We start from the raw sequence: 22,353 nt of genomic DNA, 5'->3' as shown, positions 1-22,353 counted from the left end.
TCCCTGGCCAAGCTCTACGCTTCGGGGACTTGGACTTTGTGGCCGACCACATGGGTCAGCTATGGCTCAGCAAAGAGAATGTGGCTCTGCCGCACATCTTGACACTTGATCATGGATTGGCCCAAGCTAGTCCCATGATCATTGATCCTGATGCACTAGCATGCAGGATCGATGCTTATCTTGGGGCAAAACCAGAGCTAGAGCTTAGCCAATGCATTTTCTATGTGTTGGCAAATGCTTTTGCCCAACTCTTCGAAAGTGGGCCCCTATCGCCAAAGGCTAAATTCTAGAACCCCAACACTGCACTGCCCTTCAAAATGAGGGACGTGATTGTACTCTTTGAGTGAGAGCTAGCTAGGCGCAATGGCCGTACGACGATGACAGATTGCACTAGGTTTGTGGATATGATGGAGCGAAACCCAAAGTCCATCTATGACCTCCTGCAAGTGACCCCTGACGACATGGACTCTGAGTCCGATTCTGAAGGGAGCTGCCATCCACTAAGGGAATGCAACATGTTGCACCTCTCGGAGGATGGGGTGGCGCTGGAAGAGGGCATAGAGGACTGATGCCTATCTGATTCCATGCACCCCCTGGAGAATAGGTAGAGTATGACCAAGGAGCGCCTAGAACAAGCCATGGACCATGAGCTGATCAGGCTAATGAACGCCACGAACAACGGATGCCCTAGCCCACAACACCTCAATGATGAGAGTGCACGAGCGCGGGCACGCCGTGTATATGATCAAATCCAACAAGGCAAGAGGGAGATGCCCGTCTTCCCTCGAGCTAGCTAGAATGTCAAGGCAACAATAATGATCATGTAGATGGACCCTGAACCCTCGATCGCTAAGGAAAAGCGCATCCATCAGGAGCTATGAGACCTACTAGAAATGATGGTAGTGAAGCAGGACTCTGTAACACCCCTAGTGTTTGTCACCAGTTAAGCTATGGGTTTGAGCTCAAACATGATAGATTGAGTGACGATGAAGATGTCAAGGTCAAACCTTTGGAAATGAGCCCCAACCTAAACTCGGATATTGCACCCTTGCTTTACATATAGGCCCTTTTCAGGATATATTCTTGGCTGGTGTTATTGGAATATCTTCATGTCTCTCACATCAATACCCATCTATATGGATCACTAGAAAAGTTTCAATGAAGTTTGGAATCAAAAAGTCACATGAAATGATAAGTTATATCCTTATTGGAATGGCTTTACTAAGTGCTTGAATTGCAATATTAAGTGAATGGAAATATAGGTCATCAACCAAACCTTGCAACCTTACCCAAATGACTCTAGATGAACTCTACAGCAAAAGTCATGAAAGGTTCATGTTGAGCACATGTCAAGAAAAGGCCTCAATTGGTCGAAAACTCTAATTCTAGGGTTAACGAGATGCTACTTTGACCAAAGTAAAAGAATGGTTTATATTCAAGATACAAGGTTTGACCTTAAATAAAAGTTGCAGTATAGTTTGTGTACTACAAACTTTAATTAAGGACCCAAGTCTAAATCTATCTCTAAGCTTGACAAACAAAGGTCACAAGATTGATTCTGCTACAGTCTTCAGCACTTAGAATTATTCTAAGTCTGGAATTTCGCTAAGCAACGACATCGACATCCCGCATTCTCCAAATTTTGCAAAGCAACTTGAGTTGGTCCAAAAATAAAAGTTGAAGGTTATATTATGGAGAAGAGCATAAAAAAAGATGGCACTCGTTGGACTTCATTTTGACCATCAATTTTGGACTTTTGTTCATTGCTGTCAATACGCTGACACTATCACTTTGGAGCACAGTTAATCGCTAATCCATAGCCCTTATGGTAGTGCACCTTAAATAGAAATTGTAGAGCATTATGTGGGCTACAACTTTGCTTTTGGGCCATGTCCAAATTTGGCCTGCAAACGGCCCAGAATCGTGCCCCACGCTAATCGCTTTACTACCTGCCACGTGCTCGGTAAAACGCCCCAATGGGCGGCGCGTGTCTAGGGCGTGGCCGCCATGCACAGAGTGCACCCGCCATTGCTGCCATGTGCCCTGCTCGCTACCACGTGCGATGCATGTCCTTGCACCATTGCGCCCTCTAGAGGTGGATGCCGAGCTTGTTCCCTCTCTCACTCGCACCCTCTCTGCCTCTTCCTCGCCCTTGCTTACGTGGCCGCTCGCCGTGGCCGCCCACCGCCATGAATGGCCGGGCAGGGCTCTTTGCCGCCGATGCCCCTCTCCAGCCGGCCAAATCGGCCACCAGCCAGCCCGCTGGACTCCTCTGTTCTCAACTGCGACCAGGGACCTCATGCCAGAATTTGATGAAAGGGAGGGGTCTAACTGCGAAGTCTGTGACTCAAATGAATAGTGCTGATAAGGACCCATTTAGTAGTAAATTTGCTGAATCTTTAGAAATTCATAGTAATTCATAGGAAATTTGTAAAATAGCAAACGAGGACTTTTTGGAATCCTTGTGAAATTATCTATGCATTAGATCTATAATATGGCATGTTTTAGTTTCAATATTTTGCGGTAAAAATAGATTTGTGCAGTAAGGTTGTAATGCTAGTTGAATTTGTTATTTTCCATAACTGAAGATCTATGGCTCCAAATGAAGTGAAATTTTTGTGGCATGCTACTCATGTGATAATTGATGTGTGGTAAAAATTTCATGAGTATTGGATGAAGTATGAGTGAGTTATTGGTTTATCTTGCTCTCACATGATTTCTTGCTTTAGCAACTTGTCTTTTTCATAGAGGTTGCTATACATATTCAAATGGAGTGAAATATGTACAGTAGACTATTGAGAGGATATGTGAGCCACTGTAATTTTTGTAGAATTTATTGTATACGTTTGGTATATGTTCATTAAGTCACCTTGTTATCTAAAATAAATTAAGAAATGCATTAAAAGAATTTATTTGGTCATGGACACTAGGTTTTCTGGTGTTCTTTAGTCATGTGTGACATGTTGGTAAAGTTGGTTTTGCCTAATTATGTGTTTGCAACATAAGTTAATATTTATTTTCTTGCAAATGTGGTTTATGGACAGATCTGGGAACCTAGCAAAGTTCTTCATGATAATGTGCTTTGTTATGAAACTTGTTTATACAAAAGTTGTAGATAATTTATGTATATAGCTGCTGTTAAAATTTGGTATCATTTGGCTGAGTAGTGTTTGAGTTACAACTGTTTGAAGTTAGAATACAAGATTTGTTGCTCTCTGTTTTGTATGAACCAGTTTCTGTAAAGGTATAATTTCGACCTACTTAACTTGGGAATCATGCCGTGATGGTTATAGATGAAATGTAGATAATTTCATAAGCTTTCCAAAATGTCTTCTTGCAAGTCATTTGGATTTGTGTAACTCCAATTATAGCTAAATCTTGTAGCTGCTGTTTGCATGTCCAGAAATTGGCAGATTCCAATTATAGTGTTTGCTTGTATATTGTTAAGTGTGACTTATGCCTTGAATGATGACTGAGTTAGAGCACCTGAGATCTTGGGAAACTTGTGTCATGCTTGGTGTTGTCGTCTTCTTTGCCATCTTAGCATGATAGATTGTGTGATGCTTAAGTTAAGCATCGCAAAGTACTTAAGTGTGTTAGTGTAAACTATGCTTGTCTTGCTTGCTATTTTGTGATGCGTCTCATGGTACTATTCTTCATATTTATGCACTTGTATATTGCATCTCATCTAGGTACGCTAGATGCACCACGTGAAGGATACGATGTTGGAGCCAAACCAAAAGATTTGGTTTGGTGGATATATCCTGAAGATGGAAGGACTAAGCAAGTGCTAGGACCGAAGGTGTCACCAAGATGGTGCAAGCTAACTGAACTGACTTGTGTTGGATCCTAGACAAGCCCTAGAGCATTCTAAGCCTCCTATGTTTTTACAAATATCTTGAGTATCTTTTATTGTTGATGATGCATTAAGTATAGGAATTGGTTGGAACCAATCATTGCATTATATCTTTACCTTGTCCAGATAAAATCATGTGAATCCTAATTAAGTGTAGGATCGAATGATGCTTAGCTATGCATAGACTGGTAGAAGTCGGGTGATTTCCTGTCACCTGCGAGATGTAGGATGAGCTCTGGTCACGGTTGGCTATAATTGCTATCATGAAAAAGAACCATGTGTTAATAATGAATGGAGACCAGACAGGATGATGGTAGTGCAGCAACAAGGCATGGAGGTCTTGGGTGTGAATCTATCCCCGTATGTGTCGTTTAAGGACCGATACGCTGTACGTCCTCATGTCATGTTGAACGCAGCCTAACACTTAGCTAGCCGGATAAGTCATTCCGACCGTGAAGCCTAGTAGCTCGATTCCGGCCGGGGACGCGAGCAGGGGTCCACAATCTGGATGGAAGTAAGGATGTGCGGGGAGCCATTGGCATAAGCCCAAGGGCGGGTTAAGTCACCGAGCACTCATGGCAGAGTGGTTCTTTGATTTTGTGGCACTGTTTGGACTTGCGACTCCTGAATTGTACCAACGGTGACTTGTTTGCGACCCTGACGGGGGAAGCAGGGTTGGTGTTTAGGAATACCCCTCTAGCTAGATAGGAATCAATTCGAATCGCCATCTCTCCCGGTTAGTGAGAACTTGACTGAGCAGCGACAATGTAGATTCACTAAATTTAAAGATATGGTTAAATGATGAAGATGATGATGATAATGATAATTGTCACAAAACCGACCAATTTATAAGAGTACAAGTACAATGGCAGCCCGCAAGCGGTCACACTGTCATACTTGAACCCATATAAACCCGGTAGTCTGTCGAGTACCACGATGGGTCTCGATAAACGATTATAACAACCAAGATCGTACAGGATTCAACATACATGCCACATATTACATAGAGTTCACAGATACATTTTCATCATTAGAGTACGAATAAAAGTTATTACAAACCGAGTTTGATAGATAAAGCGAAAGCAAATTAAGTTTGAAAGTAAAGTTTCTAACATAGTTTGATACAGTGCCAAGTAGGATCACGGTCCACAAAAGCAAGGATAGGGATTAATAAAGAAGCCTGCCCAAGGCTTACTCCTCATCCACAGCGGGATAGAAGCAACTCTTGCAATAACCATGGTACACAGTGCCATCTGCAACAATGGGAAATAAAACCCTGAGTACGAGAAGGTACTCAGCTAGACTTACCCATCATAAACCAGAAATAAATCAACTCCAAGGATTATGCAAGGCTATATAAGTGGAGATAGCTTGACAACATTTTGCATAACGGCAATTGACTTAGTTGTACAATTAGGACTCCTTTATCAATTAATTATAACTATCCATCTCTAGATTAGCTACTATCCTATGCCAAACATGTGGTATATCAATTTAAAAGCATACAATAGTAACCATAGCAGGTATTGTACTTCCATATTCATTTGAACCCTCATGTTCCATAACACAGTTACTACGATGTTGGGACTAGCCAAGTTTCTCACTATCCAGGAGAGACGGCGATTCAAATCGATTTCAACCAGCTAGGAATTTATTCCTAACACAAACCCAGGCATACCGCACGAAGGCAGCCTTAGGTCACCTTTGGTACAACTCAGGTCCACATTTCGTGGGTCCATACTGCACCGCACAATCTGGGACACCAGATGCCAGGACGTTTAGGCCTAGCCTGCCCTTGGGCTCAGTTTGATCGCCCCCCGCAAGGAGCGCACAACAGAACGGGTCCTGGCCTGAGTTGAACTACTCGGCTTTGCGGTCGAAACGAGTTATCCGGCCAGCTAAGTGATAGACATGCGTTCAATCTTGTTAGAAGCGCCAACAATGGTACGGTCCTTAATCGGCTCAGACGGAATCACATGAGTCAACCTACGCATAGACTCCGCCCGGCCTCGATTTTCTTTTACCCCATGGTTCTGTTCCACGATAGCAAATATAGCCAACCGTGCTCCGGTATCCACCTATATCTCGCAGGTGACAGGACATCACCCGACTTCTACCGGTCTAAGCATGGCTAAGCATATGTTCGATCCTGGACCTATACCGGTTAAAGGTGTAATATCTGGACAAGGAATTTATATGCATCAAGTGGTTCCATTCAACTCTTATAACCTAATGCATCAATCATAATTACTTAAGTAATCATTTATAAAATACTGGGAGACTTAGAATGCTCCAGGGCTTGCCTCGCAGAAAGGAAGTGGGGCGGTGGTCAGGACACTCTGGAAGCTCTTCAGGATTCTGCTCCATGCCTTCGGGAGCTACGACTTGAGGATTCTCCTGCTGGTCCCCTTCCTCTACTTCATCGAATTCTAGCAACTTTATTTCTTCCTCCGATTCTAGATGCATGAATATGGCATAAGATATTGCGAATGCATATATGTTAACAAGTGCATCATGTTCTACTGAGTAGGTGCATATCTCTTCTTGATTATTCAATTAACTACTTCAATAATTCATCAACTATTTCACAAACAGCAGCTACTTATTTTACTCATAACTGGAGTTCTAATTATCCAAATGTAGTGATCCTGGACTTTCTGGAAAGCTTATCAAATTATCTACAACTCTTATTTAATTCACAAAAGCTAATTCACAACTCATCTTAGGCAAAATAGACAATCATATCAGTGCTGTCCAGAAATTCCAGAGAGCAAGCAAATTCGGAAAAGCTAACTTTAAACAGCTGTAACTCCTGAATCGTTTGACCTATAGTCCTGAAATTTTAACACAAGACATATGATGAAGTTATCTACAACTTTGTTATTAACTATTTTTACAGTAATCATCATTTTTATCATGCAACTTATCAAACTCCAGAATCTCTTCGGAAGCTCTTCCAATTCGCATTATAAAGTAACAATACTTCTACCTCATGTAATCACTCAAAGTTTGACAACACAAAGTTTACCAACAGTTTAAGCATACCAATTACACTCAAACAAACATAATGGTGAAGCGAAAACTATTTATTTAAATGCCTTTATTATTTTACTTAGATACATAGGTTAAATAATAAACATATACCAAATGTACTTCATAAATTCTCACAAATTTACAGTGCCTTATTAATGCTACCAAAAGACTACTGCAAAAGTTTCATGCCATTTTATACAATAAAACATTCTATACAAAAAAGACAAGGCAGAAAGGCTTAAAATAGCAAAAATAGGAAACCCTAGTGAAAAGTGTCAAGCAACAGATTTCCTATTTTTCTTAGCATCCTTCTGGTACTAGGATAACCTCCAACAAATTTCATGAATATTGGATTCCTAAATAATTTATGAAAATTCATACAAGAATTACCTACTTATAAAAGAAAAATCTATAACTACAAATCTATGCAGGCACTGATCCTAAAATTTTTATCAGAGCTCACACATGTCAAGAATAGCTTACCACAAAATTTTCATAATTTTTGGAGCACAGGAACTCTAGATATAAAATAAACAAGTTTGCATGCATTCAAGAACACATTTCAAATCTCCATTTAAACCTTCCAAAATTTCTACTGTAAGTGTCAAGATCATATTTTTCTTGAATACTACACTTCATGTGGAACACTACCAAATTTATTTCACCATTTTTGAAGCTACCAAATTGGAGATCTAAAAATTACAAAACACACTCAAATCTAGAACATTTGAACTAGCTTTATAATATAGAGTCACTGAAAGCAGGGACCCATTGGTCAGTAGGGCCCGCCTGTCATCGACACAAAACAGGGGACGACACTTGCTACGGTGCTGGCGCGGTCAGAGCTCATCGTCGGTGAGTTCGCCGGCGGTGGCATCTTCACAACACGACCTACTCGACTGGGCGCACATGTGGGGCTAGCTAGGCAGGGCTGATCACCAACGCGAAGGGCGACGACATCGGCCATGGTGGCACAGCGGCGCTGCACTACGTGTGCCGGTCGTCTCCGGCTGTGGCGAAGCCAAACAAGGCGAGCGACAGGACCACGGTGACCCTGGCACTATGTCACAACGACCCAGACGGCCGGAGATGCTCCGACAAAGCACGGCCACGGCAGCGGCCATGGCAGAGCTCCGACGAAGGCAAACCTATGACGACGCAAAGCTAAACGTGGCTTACCAAAGGCGAAATTGTAGGCGCTGCAAGGTGGAAATGGTGGGGAAGGTGGAGGCATAGCTGCGAGCGTGGCCGATTGGTGAATGGAATGGTGGTGAGCGCAGGCGAGCTCAGCGGAGGCAAGGTGCTCGGCTGCAATGGCAGAGAGCGGCGCTGCTGTGGGCAGGGAAGGAGGAAGCCAAAAATGCGAAATGGTGTGCTGGGTGGGAGCAGGTGGTGCTGGGGGTGATAATGGCCTGCTCTGGCTCGGCGTGGCTTGGCTATTCAGAGCAACGGCGAGGCGCGGCCGTTCTTCGCGTCCACGTGGCGGCCAGTGCCTGATGGCCGGTCGGTCACCGAAACCTGTCAGTTAATCCCGAAGCCGAGCCTAACAGCGAGTTTACACGGCGATGTATTTGCTAATTCGTGGCTCCAACGTGCAAACTCTCTAAACCAAAATGGTAGACCTATGTACTAGCTACAATTCTTGTTCAAAGAGCTCATGCCAATTCCCAACCAAACCCGAGTTATATCATCCCAAAGATCATCCTGTCAGGCTGTCAGTTGATAGGACTTCGAAAAATTTGTATAAGTCTTGAAATATTGATTTTACTGATTTTTGTGATCCCAAATTCAAGCATGTTAGGAGCTAAATTAGTTAATGACCCAAAAATAAAATTTGTTCCTTATATCAAATACTACAACTTTGCTTTAGTGACCACCTCCATGCAAGGTCTCTAACACCTAGTTCAAACTTGGTCAAACATGTCACATTTAAATGATGATACACTTCAAACTATGGCTTAATGACCTAATTACCCCTAAGCATGAATATCAAAGTTGTTCATAATGATACTCTAAACATGTTTAAGCAAATTGCAAGGTCATACAATCATTTCATGTATTAGTCACTCATAGTGCTATTTAGTTTAATCACATGAAATCTTAAGTGTTGGTTCATGAAAGGTGACCATGAACAATGTCCTATTTGCTAACCTAGGTGTTGCTACATGTTTGTGTGACTTACATCCACCAAGTACATGTGTACACTCATGATCATATGCATATACACATGGAGACATGAAATAATGAGAAAAGTTGCATATGTTCAAGGAAACATGCGATAACAAGCAAATGTTGCAGATGTTTCAATCCAATGTTTCAATTGTAAATGCTTGTTTATGAATGCTTGATGCTCATGCTCATGTTATGCAAGTCAAGTTATGCAAGGCTAACACCCGAGGTGTTACAATAATGAGCCATGAAATACCTGATATGGTTATTATTGTTTGCAACTTAATTAAGTGATTGATTAGTACAGGTGCTAATATAGATGGTAGGTAATGGCTAAAAGTCACTGCTAGTACAGGTGAATAATGCTAATGGTTACTCAAGCTTTTATGCAAAAAGGTTGTCCAGGCAGATCCACTAAATTAAGCTATGCATGATCCTTGGAGTCATTTGTTTTGGTTTCCGACGGGTAAGTCTGGCTGAGTACATTCGAGTACTCAAGGTTTATCCCACCATGTGGCAGGTGGAGTTCTCGGCCTGTTGAAGATGGTGGCTAACCGCCGGTGGGCTCGGTGATTCTATAGTTACTTCTCATCTATATGCTTTTGTCGGATGATGTCACTTATGCTAGCAATATATTTGGAACTTATATTAATATAATCATTTGAAAGCTATGTTGTTTTCACTAAGCGGTTTTGAAACCCAAACTTGTACTATTATTTGTGAACCCATTTGTAATATTATTTTCACTGCAACTCTGTGTATGTGATGTGTATTTACTTAATCATGCGATCTTGGTTGTGATGTTGATTTACCGAGGTCTTTCGAGACACTCGGCGGACTACCGGGTTTATATAAGTGAAAGTATGCGCGTGTCAATGTGTTAGCGGGGACAATCGTACTTGACCTTGTATAAATTGGGTGGTTCTGTCATAGGCTCAAAGCTCCACAAAGAGGCAGCACCCTAAGGCCAGCCTCATACACATCTCCTCAACGTGTGGCACCCCCGAGGGGCACCATGCACTAAGCATGTTCTAGTCGGGCGACGATGGCGTGGCACGCAGGCAGGAGCCTTCCCTAGCGCGCAGTCGCTATGCTAGAAACCACAAGCTCATCCAACTAAAGGTGCTAGATGCCCTAGGCTAGACTTGGCTAGCAAAGATCAGCTACACTATGGCAACAACGACTTGAACAATCATGGCCAACATCCTAAGGTTTGGGATGCTCGATGTAGCCCAAGCTCGGTCGCTTGTGGCCCATAGGCATTCGCAAAAAGGATCCGGCAGACGCCATTCTCGACACATTTTTGCACACCACTAAACATCATCAAGTACTTCAAGGACACCAACCCCTCCATGTGGATAGAAGACTTCCACCTTGCCTGTCAAGCAGGCAGGGTGGACGATGATCTCTTCATCATCTAGTACCTACCACTCTACCTCATAGAAAGCGCTCAAGCATGGCTTGAGCATCTCCTCATAGATAGCATCCACTCATGGGTGGACTTCAAGCGTATCTTCATTGGGAACTTTTAGGGCATGTATGTGCGCCCTAGAAATTCCTAGGATCTCAAAGCCTGCAAACAAAAAGCGAGAGAGACTCTATGCGAGTACTCCACCGCTTTTTCCATGCAGTGCAATGAGCTTTCCGATACCATGGATGCGGACATGATTGAAGCGTTCATCTTTAGCACGACCAACGGAGCACTCATTCATGAGCTCGGATGCTGCAAACCATGGACGACGTGGGAGTTGCTCGAACTCACGACAAGCCATGCCTCTAGCGAGGATGCCATCCGTGCAATCTTCTACAAATGCAAGGGCAAGGCTCAAGCTAAACCTGTGAACAAGGCTAAGGACCGCAATCAATGGGTAAAAGGCAAGAAGGATAGTTGTAGGCGCCATGATAGTGAGTTCATCACGGCAGTCGATAGGGTCCACAAGCAGAAGATCGGCAAGCTCAACCACATCGGTTTTGACAAGATAGTCAAGATGCCATACTACAACCATGACTCTCTAGTCAAGCACACCCTCGAGGAGTGCAACCTCATCAAGTGCTACTTTAGTGGCGACTACAAGGCAACTAACAAGGATGCATCATCTGGGCCCACCAGCATTGAGGAGAAAAGGGATGTGTATCCTGTCCCGAAAGGGTGCCTCATGATCTTTGGTGGACCGGTGGCATACGAGTCCAAACACTAGCAGAAGCTCATAGCTAGGGAGGTCAATGTGGCTGCCCTGGGCATTGTTGTCCTGGCTTTCCTAAAATGGTCAGAAACTATGATCACTTTTGATAGAAAGGATCACCCCAACCACATTCTACAACTGGGATGCTTCCCCATTGTCGTGGATCTGATCATCGGCAAGACCCACCTATCTCATGTCATCATGGATGGTGGGAGCAGCCTCAACCTTATCTACACTAAGACAAATGACACGGGGCTATCACGGGCGGCGATACGACCATACGACGCTCTGTTCCATGGAGTCATCCTCAGGTTTTAGGCCATTCCCCTTGGGCAGGTTGACTTACCTGTAATGTTCAGAGGTTGAGCCAACTTCCACACATAAATGCTCACCTTCAAAATAGCAATTTCCCAAACACCTACCACACCATCCTGGGCTAACCATACTATGCTAAGTTCATGGCCATCTATTGGTATTTATTGAATTGTCACTTGTTTTAGTAGCCACCTAATGTTTTTACATTTCTTAGCATCACTTTTGCTAAGTTGTCATCCCTAGCTATGATGCTAGAAATGCTTGTTGGTACCTTCTAGCGTCACTTCTAGAATGACACTAAGAACTACATTAATATTTTATGTGACTAGAAGGAATGTGTACATATGAAAGGATCTACAAGCCCATAGATAATTTACCATTGTAGGATTTCACTCGGGAGTATTCCAGGTATTGTTATTTATATTTTTACCACAAGGAAGGACTGGTGAATGGAATATATTGATAACTTATACATGTGATGGAGAAATAAACCATAACCAACTTCTACTCATAACAGGGGTAAGTCAAGAGATAAATATATGTAAATGGTAAATAATAATTAATCATTGATCACTCAGAGTACTCCTTTCTATGGCATTAGCATGGCTAAGTAGAATATTAGAGGAATAATTCCTAAGTCATTCTTAATTACAAGTCAATGCATAAGTTGATTAGTGCAATTACACCTAGTAGTCATTGCTAAGATCAACTTCATATCTACACATAAGGGATATTACTAAGGAAGATTAAGAACAGAGCTTATCTTCCTTCATAACTAGATCCTACTTGTCCTATATTTAGGGAGTGGACTACAAAGGACTTAATGGGAGTGTCCAATCCATGATCTATCATATGGCTTGGAATATTGGGTGCTTCCTTAGGTAAACAATGTATAAGCACCACGCTTACACAATGTTGACCACTCACCCCTGGTACCTTAAAGCATGCGCTATACGAACTTGTGCTTGAACATGATGATAATGTAACTATACTAAGCATATAATCAAAGTAGACGATGAACATGATAACTAGTAACATGATTAATATAAAGAGCAATGTCATAGCAATTGTTGCAGACATATAAAAGTAATGAGATACAAAAGAGGGGGGGTACAAAGGCTATACCAAGCCATGCTCTTGACATGATCATGTATCCAAGCAAAGCTTGCCACCCTCCAAATCTAGCCTAGCTAGCTATGTCCTAGAATATGGTGGAGCTCTGAGGATGATTGGGGTTTTTGTCTTCTTAAAATGACTTTATTAGGGTTTGATGCCTCAGGAGGTGGCAGGGGCTGGTATATATAGGCCAGAACATGAATCCTGAGCCCTCGGATCAAATCGACATGAATGGAGGCTGATGGTGGCCCCCACAGACTGGCTGGCCTGCAGGTGGGACCAGCTAGTCCCACCTGGCGGCCTCTTGCCCTCCACCACGGTGTGGTGTCCTCTAGTGTGTTTTAGTTCCTTCTAGTGTTGTGTATGCCATGGATAAGCACAATTAATTCTAATATATAGGTCCACCTTGACAGTTTCCTAGATAAACCCTATAGAAAACATAGATTCACCAAAACTCATGGAATTTGTTTGTTTAAACCCCTAAGTCTATGTTGGTGATTACTTTCATGCCCTTACACATGTTATATTGACAATTTATAATGGTTGTTAACTACCATCAACAAACTCCCCTAAGCTTAAACTTTGCTCATCCCTGAGCAAAGCTAAACATAGCAAATGGATCAGGAGTTGCTTCGATGTTTTCACTCCTCAAAAGTACACATGCGTTCAAACAAGAATTCTCCTCCAGATTATAATAAATTGATCTGACTTTCAAACTTACCCATATTACCTTCAACCATGGGGCTTCTTAGCCTTCACATGGGTCTTGAGCAATTGAAAGATAGAATGATAAAGTCAAGCATTATATCTCAAGTTCTTTGCTCAACCATTATCCGAGAGTTTTTATAAGTTTTCAAAATAAAACTCAGAGCTTCCATTGTATGACACTCTCAAGCCTCTCAATATATGTGGTATTTGTGGATCCTCACAAAGGCAATAATGATGTTTATGCCTTCTCTTCCTACAACTAAGGCTTATGTGGAGCTCATAGGAGTGGAGAAAGAATGAAAGAACATACTTGCAATACATATATTATAAAGTCAAACCTCAGATCCAAAGAGAGTTGAGTCATACAATCAAATCAAGTTGTGCATGTGTGTGGATATATGGTGGATATATTTAGTGGATATATATGGTGGCTAACCTAATTCTACTATGCTCCTTGAAAACTTATCTTTATTTTGGAACTGAGAAACAACTTTGTAAGAAAACATGGGTTAGCTTATTCATAACTTTTCTTTCAGGCGGGCATCTAAGTACCCATTGTTTTAGAGATCTTGGACACTTGTCCATTTTTTCAACTCTTCTTTTTTATGAATAACATCTGCATAGCCCATGCCTTTTTCTACAACAAAACTATTGAGAGATAGCACCAAGAACTTGGAGCATTTATTTGGTGGATATCTTATCAAGCATATTTTTGGTGTTTACTCCCAGTGTAGGAGTAAATCATTTTTGGGTGGATCTAAATGGAACGGCATATTTTTGCGCCAACCCCCAGTGTAGGAGTAGTGCATATGTGGGTGGTATGTGATCTTGATTTTAAGATCATGACAAACCTCTCATAAGGATCAACAAAGCTTGACTAAACTCAATGCAAAACAAGCAGCATATATGAGTGAAAGTTTTTCTAGTCTAAATATCATATTTGGCTCTGGTAAGAATTCAAGCTTTGTCATACAGAAACTCATCATGTAGAATTTTTATGTTTTTTCAAAAGATAAATCTCTAGAACTTTAGTATCACTTGGAATAAGATAAATAGTTGCTTAGACCTTCTTATATTATATCCGTCAATTACCTAGACTTAGATCAAGCATATGCTACCCATGAGTTTCAAGTTCAGAGTAAATTCTCATATCAAAATAGTCTTATCCAAAACTCGGGAGAATTCAAGGCTAAAAACTAGGTACTTGAAAGGAATTATAATAGAGCAACTATTCATCATTTCCATGTTAAGAGATTATCCTTAGAGTCCTTTTACTTATTCAGCTGTTAAGAACAGAAAAACTAGACACGCACTTTTTATTTTATTTTCATTTTTAGATCACACATTACTAATATATAACTAACACAAAGATAAATTTTTATTTTGTTTTAATTATGCGTCTTTTTTAATATTTTGTATAGCAAACTTAGAAATAAATAAAACCAAAAGGGAAAGAAATACTTATCTGGATACATGGGGATGCCCTTCTCCCAAGCTGATTGTTGTTGTGGTTGCTCAAACTTGTACTTCTCAGCGTGGGTTCACCAGCGGATGTCCTTCTCATCCATTAGGAAGTTGAATTTCTCTAGAGGATGCACTCCTGGTGGAGCGAGATGAAGACAACCAGGAGAACTTGCTCTTGATCATGTATATCATCTTGCAAAGTACTAACAAGAACAACAAAACTCATGGAATGGATCAGGATAAAGGGTTAGCGATCAGCCATCCAGAGATTAGTTGTTCTTGGGATTTAGAAACATTTTTGTATAGACAAAATTTTAGCAGGATGTCCATCTAATAGTTTTTGGATTTTCTTATATATGCTATGCAAATAATATTTTATGCAATAAAATATCTCTAGATGCATTCATGGTATTTTTATTTTTATGCCACCACAGTAAATATTCTTATGGGGTTCTACACACCATAAAAAGTATTCACATGGGGCTTAGGATTTTATAATGCAATGATGATACTTTTTATTTTATTTTTATAAGTCCAATGTAAATGCGGGAAAGTAAATATGCTAAAGTAAAAATAATGCATGCCATGCTAAAGGGTAATTATGGATAACTACTGATTTACCTCCCAACGAGGGTTTAGGTTTTTAAGTCCTCTAGACATGATTTTTCTCCTATCTTGTTCAATCTTTAGGTGCATCTGTCGGTCCTAGAGATGGAGACTTTGATGGTTGCACTTCTTGTGATGGTGACTCTGATGATGTCACCTTTTCCTTCCACACCTGCTTGGCTTGTGGACTAAACTTAGGCAGAGTAGGTTCATCTTTCACAACTTCCTCATCTTCCTCACATCCATTCTTTGGGGATTAGTTCTTCTGGCATTGGGATGATCGATGTCTCCTCTTGGCATGGGTCTTCTTAGGCTACTCATAGGTGGTATAACTATTGAAATAACAACGTACCTTCTCTCCTAGGAATTGGAAGTGGACTTGTCTAGATCCAACATAAATGATCGCATTAGTAGTTTTGAGGAACTGTCTTCCAAGGATCATGGGTGTATCATCTTCATCTTCTCCCATGTCTAGAACCATGAAGTCGGTAGGGGCATAGTGATCGTGTATTCTTAACATAACATCTTCCGCTATTCCCTCTAGAAATCGGATTGATTAGTCTGCCATCTACAATTGCATATATGTTGGGAACAAAGGTTCATCACCAAATAAGTATTCATATGTTACCTTGGATATTATGTTAACACCCAATCCAATGTCACAAAAGGTCTTGCAGAAAATTCTTTGTCTAATGGTACAATCAATTGTTGGCACACCTGGATCGTCCTTCTTAGGCAATGAATGGTGAAGCGAGGAGGTGGTCGTACTCTAATCGGAGTGTGTTTATCATGTTGACTGATTCTTCTTATGGTTTCCTGGCCTTGTTCTTCCTTCTTCTCTAGATATTACTCTTCTTGTTTACTGTTGTCTCCTCGAACAGGTATGGCATTTTTGGATGACTAGAAGATTGTAGGATACGATTCTTGAAAGTGAATTTCTCCTTTCTATCCTTGATTGTGAAGTAGATCTTTGCACTATCCACGCAGATGATGGCTTTCATGATGCTTAGGAAGGGTCAGCCTAGGATAATGGGTGCCCTTACATCTCCACATGTTTCCAAAACCACAAAATCTATGGGTATGTATGATTGCCCCACTTGTACACAAATGTCTTCGAGAATTCCCTTGGGGTCACAGAGGGATTGATCTATAAGCTACAAGCACATATTTGTGTACACCAAAGTATCTCCATTAATTTTATCATAGATTACCTTAGGCACGATGTTGACACTTGCTCTGAAGTCATAGACAACTTCTTGGAAAATATGAGGTCCAATGGTAATGGGGATGATAGGTCTTCCTAGATCACATTTGTTTTCATTCAAGGAATAATCTATCCATCCTTCGGCTGATGGTTGTATGCTATAGTATGCTGCATTGTGAATATCGACTAGATTTGTAATTTCTAGATCTTCTAGTTTCCCTAGAATCTTACCTTTATCAGTAGGAGGAATAACAACCACTAGTTGAGCTATTTGTGATTGTATCATTTTATTAAAGCTATGCTGGTTCTTAATGCTAGAGGAGAAGTTATCTATTCTATTTTTTATGTTTTCTAAGATTCTATCATTGGAAGCTAGTTTTCTAGATAAGCCACCCTTATTTTAGCTTGGCCAGAAATTAACTCTCTCAAGGGTGGTTGACTATTGAAATTATTGTAATTATTATCTTGATAGTTACCTTGGTAATTTGGCCTTTGTTGCTAATTCCATCCTTGATTTTGTTGAGGATGAGAGTAGTTGTTATTGACGAAGTTCACATCCTCATGGGTTTTAGGACAGTTGTTCCCTAAATGCCTAGTGTTTCCACATTCTTCACATGTCATGTGAGAATCATGAATGTGCATGACTTCTTGCTTCTCATTAGCTCACTCTTCAAGCCATCTTCATTAGCAAATCCATCTTGGTAGACAACATGTCTACCTCCTTGAGTTGATGCATTCCTCCTCCTCTCTTGCGAGTCTGAAGATGTTCTTCGTTCCAACCTTGGTTGGAGACCATCTTCTCCATGAGAGTTGTTGCTTTTGCGATTGTAAGTGACAAGAATGCACCTCCAGCAGCGGCATCCATGTTCTCACGGGTGTTGTTTGTCAACCCATGATAGAAAGTCTGCATGAGTAGCCTATCCTCCATCCCATGATGAGGACATTCTAAAATGTAGTCTTGGAAGCATTCCCATGCCTCAAGGATAGATTCATCATGTTGCTGTTGGAAGCTTGAAATTCTCCCACGTAGAGTATTGGTCTTGCCCATGGGAAAGAACTTTTCTAGGAAGGCAAGTAGAGAAGCTTATCTCATGTAGTGTTTCTATCTTTGTTGGCATAGAACCATTGCTTTCGCCTTCCCCAAAAGTGAGAATGGGAAGAGGTAGAGTAATATGTCATCTCTAGATACTCCTTTGATGGTGAAAGTGCTGCAGATCTCTAGGAAATATTGGAGATGAGCACTCGCATCTTCATGTGCCTTTCCACAAAACTGGCTAGCTTGCACCATGTTCATGAGAGCTGGCTTGAGCTCAAAAGCATTATCTCTGATGTTGATCGCCTAGTCCAGTATAGATGTTGGCCATAGTTGGAGTAGAGAACTCACTGAAGTGTCTTGTTAGCCATGACTTCAAAATCGGGTGTTAAGCTGTGCCTTATTTGGTTGTCTTCTGATTCTAAAGCTAGAACTTTCTTGAGTTTAGCTCTAGTCCTCCTAAGTAGTGCTTCTAGATTTTCAACATAGTTTGTCAGAAGGTCAAAACTGGCCATACATTACCCTGCATAAGATACAAAAAGTAGATAGAACAAGGGTAATCCTGCTTGAGCAGAGGTTACTGGCTTTCTCGATCACATCAATAAGTAAAAGTTTATTAATATTCCTTTTGCCTAGCTACCTTCCCCGACAATGGTGCCAGAAATGCTTGTTGGTTTTTGTTAACTTGTCACTTGTTTTAGTAGCCACCTAATCTTGTTTACATTTCTTAGCATCACATTTGCTAAGTTGTCATCTTGATGCCAGAAATGCTTGTTGGTACCTTCTAGCGTCACTTCTAGAATGACACTAAGAAGTACTTTAATATTTCATGTGACTAGAAAGAATGTATATATATGAAAGGATCTACAAGCACACAAAAAATTTACCATTGTAGCATTTCACTCAGGAGTATTCCAGGTATCATTATTTATATTTTTGCCACAAGGAAGGACTAGCAAATGGAATATATTGATAACTTATACACGTGATGGAGAAATAGACCATAACCAACTTCTACTCATAACAGGGTAAGTCAAGAGATAAATATATGTAAATGGTAAATAATAACTAATCATTGATCACTCAGAGTACTCCTTTCTATGGCATTAGCATGGCTAAGTAGAATATTAGAGGAATAATTCCTAAGTCATTCTTAATTACAAGTCAAAACATATGTTGATTAGTGCAATTACACCTTGTAGTCATTGCTAAGATCAACTTCATATCTATACATAAGGGATATTACTAAGGAAGATTAAGAACAGAGTTTGTCTTCCTTCGTAACAAGATCCTAGTTGTCCTATATTCAGGGAGTGGACTACAAAGGACTCAATGGGAGTGTCACATCCACAATCTACCACGTGGCCTGGAATATTTGGTGCATCCACAGGTAAACAACGTATAAGCACCACGCTTACACAATGTCGACCACTCACCCCTAGTACCTTGGAGCATGCGCTATATGAACTTATGCTTGAACATGATGATAATCTAACTATACTAAGCATATAATCAAAGTAGACGATGAACAAGATAACTAGGAACATGATTAATATAAAGAACAATGTCATAGCAATTGTAGCAAACATATAAAAGTAATGAGAGATACAAAAGAGAGGGGGTACGAAGGCTATACCAAGCCACGTTCTTGACATGATCAAGAATCCAAGCGAAGCTTGCCTCCCTCTAGATCTAGCCTAGCTAGCTATGCCCTATAATATGGTGGAGCTCTGAGGATGATTAGGGTTTTTGTCTTCTCAAAATGACTTTACAATGTTTGATGCCTCAGAGGGGTGGCAAGGTCTAGTATATATAGGCCATAACATCAATCCTAAGCCCTTAGATCAAACCAACTTGAATGGATGGCGTGGATGCAACCTAGGAGGCAGTGAAGAACTGATGTCACAAGGCAAAGGCTGACGGTGACCCCCATAAATCGGCCGGCCTGCACCTAGTGGCCTCTTGCCCTCCACCGTGGTGTGGTGTCCTCTAGTGTCTTCTATATCCTTCTAGTGTTGTTTATGTCATAGATAAGCGCAATTAATTCTGACATATAGGTCCACCTTGATGGTTTCCTGGATAAATCCTACAGAAAACACAGATTCACCAAAACTCATAGAATTTGTTAGTTTAAACCCCTAAGTCTATGTTGATGATTACTTTCATGCCCTTAAACATGTTATATTGATCGTTTATAATGGTTGTTAACTACGATCAACACCATCCCTAACTACACCTACCTTAAGCTCAAGATGCCCTGGCCCTCACTAGATCATCACTATAGGAGGTGACCTCTAGCAGGCTCACCTCTATGAATGGGAAAATTACAACATCGCGACAGCCACATGCCAACCCCTGGGGGCTGGGCCTGAACATGACTTCCCTACATGGTAGGGGAGCACACGGAGGTCGAACCAAGCGACTTTGGCCATGTTATGTGATGAGACAGGCAACGACATGGCCCGAGGATGACGCGATCGATGAGCTTCAAAGGGCTCGTGACACAACACATTCCTTGATTCGATGAGCCATGCGTTCTAGGCCTCGCCGCGTGTGGACATTTCTTAACATCACTTTTACTAAGTTGTCATCCCTAGCGATGATGTCAGAAATGTTTGTTGGTAATTATTAATGACACTTGTATATTTAGGAAAGATTATATATGTTGAAGTAATCCACAAGAACACATATAATATACCATTGTAGCATTTCACCCGGTAGTATACCAGGTATCGTTATTTATATTTTACCATAGGGAAGAGCGGTGGCTAGAGGATATTGACAAACATGAATACTTATGATAAGATCATTAACTACACATTTGCTTTAATAGGGTTAAGCTAGATGATATATAAATGATAAGTGTAAGGCATCAATAATAATCGAGAGATAGAAACAGATACTCACAAATCTAGTATGGCTAGGCAGGAGATTAGTCAAGAAAAAATATTCCTAAGTTATTTCTTATTTACTAAGTCTTTTCCATACTCCAAGTATATACACTTTCATCTATAGCATAATCAATTCTGCATCTAGGCATAAGGAACATTACTAAGGAAGATCAAGAACAGAGCTTGATTCCCTTCGCAACTAGGTCCTACTTGTCCTACAAATGGGGAGTGGATTACAAAGGACTCAATGAGAGTGTCACACTGGCGATCTACCACATGACCTGGAATGTAGGGTGCATCCACAGGTAAACAGTATTTAAGCACCATGCTTACATAATGGTGACCATTTAACTCACTCGAGTACTGAGCTAAGTGCTTTGCAAACTTATGCATAAATTCATTATCAATCATGGCTATGTCAAGCATACTACTAGAGCAAACTAGGAACATAATAAATAGAAACATAGTATTAAAATAGCACAAAGTCATGAAATATAGAGGATACAATGGCTATACTATCCTGAGCAATTGCCCAACTCTACTTGAATCTTGCTAGCTAGCCAGCTGTCACAGAACCGTCCAATTTATAAGAGCACAAGTACAACAGCAATCACCGAAGCGATCAAACCATCATACTTGAGCCCATATAAACCCGGTAGTCCAACGAAATTGTGAAGGATCTCAAACAACCAACATACAAACCAAGATCATAGAGATTCAACACAACCCATCACATGTTACATCACAGTTCACAAATATTTCTCATACATCAGAGTTTGAATAATTATTACAAACCAAGTTTGAAAGTAGTGGAAGCAAAGTAGTTTAACATCAACATTACAAGTAGTTTAGTACACAACCAGGTGTCAGTCATCTCCAACCAAAAGCACAAAGGGTGAGATGATATACAGAATGACCATTGCCCATGGTCCTAGTCCTCATCCACTACAGGAGCAAGGCAGTTCTTGCAGTAGCCATGATACATAATGTTATCTGCCACAATGGGAATAAAACCCTGAGTATGAGAAGGTACTCAGCTAGACTTACTCGTCCAACTAATATACTAAGACACCAAGGAGTATGCAAGGCTTTATAAGTAGAGCTGGTAGACATTATTTGCAGAAAAAGCATAAGTTAACCAACATATCTTTAATTGTGAATCACCAGTTATTAATCCTATCTCATACTAGATTAGCAATTATCCTATGCCAAACATGTTGGTACCATTAAGTCATCCCAATAATAACCATATACAGGTTGAGTTCTTTCATAATCTCATAACCAACATTTCAATCATTTACTACGATGAAGTGTATTCCTATCAGTTCTCACTATCCGGGAGAGATGGCGATTCAAATCGATTCCTACCTAGCTGGGGAATTATTCCTAACACACACCCAGACATACCTATGCCAAGGTAGTCTTAGGTCACCTTTGGTACAACTCAAGTACAATCATGGGTACGACCAGCGCCGTGCCCTCAGAGATACAACCAATCTGCCAAGGGGGCTCAGGACTCTAACTTGCCCTTAGGCTTACGCCATTGGCTCTCCACACATCCTTACTGCCTCTACGGTGTGCACTTTTACTGCTCGTGGTCCTGGCCTGAGTTGAGCTACTCGGCTTCATGGTCGGAATGACTTATCTGGCCAACTATGTGAGAGGCATGCGTTCAACATGACAAGATGAACCTCCAATGGCTGGTCCTTAAATGACACAGATAGAGTCACTATGATACCACAACATAAGACTTTGCTCGGTCTCCATTTATTCAA

The 22,353-nt window shown here is 40.9% G+C and overlaps 1 non-coding gene across 1 annotated transcript; it reads left to right on the top strand.

The window, feature by feature from the left end:
- Positions 1–17,580: 17,580 nt before the first annotated feature.
- On the top strand, positions 17,581–17,687 carry LOC136498771 (small nucleolar RNA R71). Its single transcript, XR_010769772.1, has one exon. It is a non-coding gene; the product is annotated as a small nucleolar RNA R71 (small nucleolar RNA).
- Positions 17,688–22,353: the final 4,666 nt, after the last annotated feature.

This window comes from Miscanthus floridulus, chromosome 12 (assembly GCF_019320115.1).
Source record: "Miscanthus floridulus cultivar M001 chromosome 12, ASM1932011v1, whole genome shotgun sequence".
In the NCBI taxonomy this organism is placed as follows: Eukaryota; Viridiplantae; Streptophyta; class Magnoliopsida; order Poales; family Poaceae; genus Miscanthus; species Miscanthus floridulus.
This window is presented reverse-complemented; position numbering and strand designations above follow the sequence as displayed.